The sequence below is a fragment of the Grammomys surdaster genome, unplaced genomic scaffold (genome assembly GCF_004785775.1).
Source record: "Grammomys surdaster isolate TR1022 unplaced genomic scaffold, NIH_TR_1.0 125156, whole genome shotgun sequence".
Taxonomy (NCBI): Eukaryota; Metazoa; Chordata; class Mammalia; order Rodentia; family Muridae; genus Grammomys; species Grammomys surdaster.
This window is the reverse complement of record NW_021620050.1, coordinates 137,784-140,384: the sequence shown is the minus strand read 5'-3', so window position 1 is coordinate 140,384 and position 2,601 is coordinate 137,784.

The following is a 2,601-nucleotide window of genomic DNA, read 5'->3' as shown; positions in this document are numbered from 1 at the left end:
GCAGGTGTGACAGGTTGCACAATCTCAGGGGTCTTGTCTGCAATAATGGACAGGAAATACCTGGCTCCAAGGACATTGTGTGGTTTTCTGTGCTTGTCTGTCTGGTGTGTGTGTGTGCTCATGTGCACATGTGTGTGCGTGTGTGTGTGTGCATGTGTGTCTAGAGACTGAATTCAGGGCCTCCATCTGGCTGTGTCGTCTTTGGGCTCTCCTCTCTAGGTGAAAGGGCAGTAACTACAGATCAGATACTAGATTATTCCGGCTTCTCCTGTCTGGAGAGTGGTCAGTACTTAGTTGCAGCCTGTTTTGCTGTTCTCTGTCTGGAATTCAGGTCCACTTTGCTCAGCAGTCTGTCACTCGGGACTCTGGCATTGAGCGTTGGGTGGTCTGTGAAAGCCCACCAAGGTGAGGGTCAGTTGGCCTCTTTGGATATGACACATGAGAAGAGGGTGACGAAGCTGTGTTTCTTGTTCACTAGAGACATCACCTGTCCAGTAAGGTGACTGACTTATTACCCTGTTAGCTGGCCAGTAAGGATGCAGGGCTCTGAGACCACCCCTCCTCAAGAAGCAGCTTGACTGTTAGCTCTTTTACTTGGTTGCTGATGAAGATGGACAAATGATTAACCCTTGCAGTCCCCAGTTGGATCTCCCTGCCTGTCCTGAATCCAGCCTTTTGGACTGCTGCCTGGAGTTGTTTTTACCAGTTTCTTCCAAATTGTGTGTCTTTGCTTGGACTCTTGTATGCAAACTATCCCTGGGGAGAGAGTGGTGGGCCAGGGCCGTGGGAAGCAGCAGGAAGAAGCTTCTAGATGCTGCTGCTGGATTTCTGGCTTACTCTTGAGGAGGTAAGAAAGGGGCCCCGGGATGAGTAGGAGACAGGAAGGGCGCTTCAGTCTGGAGGCTGCTGAATGGAGCCTCTCCTGGCCTCCTGCCCAGAGAGCACTTCCGTTCCCTGACAAGGCGGCTCTGCTGGCCTGGCCACCTGCCCCCTGGCAGTGGGCTTAGCACATGACTCCTGTCCACCCAAGGTCTGAGGGAGTAGGAAGGAGGTTCCAGGTTTAGCCTGCCTCTTCTGAGTCACAAGGCTTTCTTGCCAGCTGCCCCCATTTGCTATGATACAGGTGAGTCTTAACTCTGCCTAGGGGATGGGCCACATGCTCAGAGATTGGTGTGTGTGTGTGTGTGTATGTGTGTTTCCAATACAGGGTTTCTTTGTGCAGCCCTGGCTGTCCTGGAATTCTGTAGTTTCCTCTGTAGTTATGCCTGGCCTCTAATGCCTGGCCTCAAACTCACAGAGATCCTCCTGCCTCTGCCTCCTGAGTGCCAGGACTAAAGGGATATGCAACCATTGCCCAGTGGTATTCTTAACACATATAATGAGTAACCCACTTTCCTGATAGTTGTAGGATCAGTGGAGAGAGACTGGACCAACAGTACTGTAAGTTGCATAGGTCCAGTCAAATGAGACACTGCCTCCCAGCCTGGGACTATCACAGCTGGTCTCTGATCTCCATGGGGCGGGAGCTGTCCCACAGAAGCAGGGCAGGGGTGGTGGTGGGGCATCTGGATTCCACTGGAGGGTGGGAGTTGTTAGTGTTTTGTCACTTGGTGCTATTTCTGGCCTTAATTTCTCTCTGTAAAATCCAGGGAGGTGGGAGGGTGGTATGGACTTGACTGCCCATCCATAGGAAGTTAGATCTCATCTATAAAGGGGTGGGACCCTGGTCAAAGGAATAGTTAGCAGGTAGATCTAGAGGGGGCTAAATATCTCAGTAAACCCAGGTCAAAGTCGGATTTCCAGCTCTCTTGGCTTCTTCTTCCCTCTGCTCTAGTCTTCTCCTCCTCTTTCTTTTTATAAAAGTACTTTGAGGGTAAGAATGCACCCCAATTGACTGAGTGCTTATGAAGCATGTCTGATCTCCTGGGTTTGAGTCTCAGTGCTGCATAAGCCTGGAAGATAGTACCTGTAATCCCAGGACCAGAAATTCAGGATTATTTTGACTATGTAGCTCAGCCTTGGACACAGACCATCCCCCAAAGCTACTAGATCACGCTTACCCCCACCCCCCTCTGATGCAGTATCTTCCAGGTGCACTGACTGGGCGTTTCAGATAGCTTCCAGATGAGTTAAGCTCTTGAGCATTTTCTGGGTTACTTTAAGGATAGTAACATTTTTAAAAGCTGGGACCACAGAGGAGGAACAAAGGACATGAAAATATATAAATTTTAGAAATTTGGATTTAAACCGTGTTAGGGAGGTGCCCAGCTCCGTCTTTAAGAGAAAGGTCGTGTCAAGTGGTGGTTGGTTGACAAAGTGGAACTTGTAAAACTGACTTAGTGCCTCTATTAGCCAACTAACCTGGTTATCAAGGACTCAGGCACATTCAAACTCTTTTTAAAACTTACTTATTTTTATTGCATGCATATTTGTGGCAGATCCCCTAGAAATGGCGTTACAGACAACTGTGAGTTGCCACATGGGTGCTGGGAATTGAACCTGGGTCCTCTGGAAAAATTAAGAACAGCCAGTGTTCTTAACTGCTGAGCCATCTCTCCACCTGCCCTCCACCTGCCCTCCACCTGCCCTCCACCTGCCCTC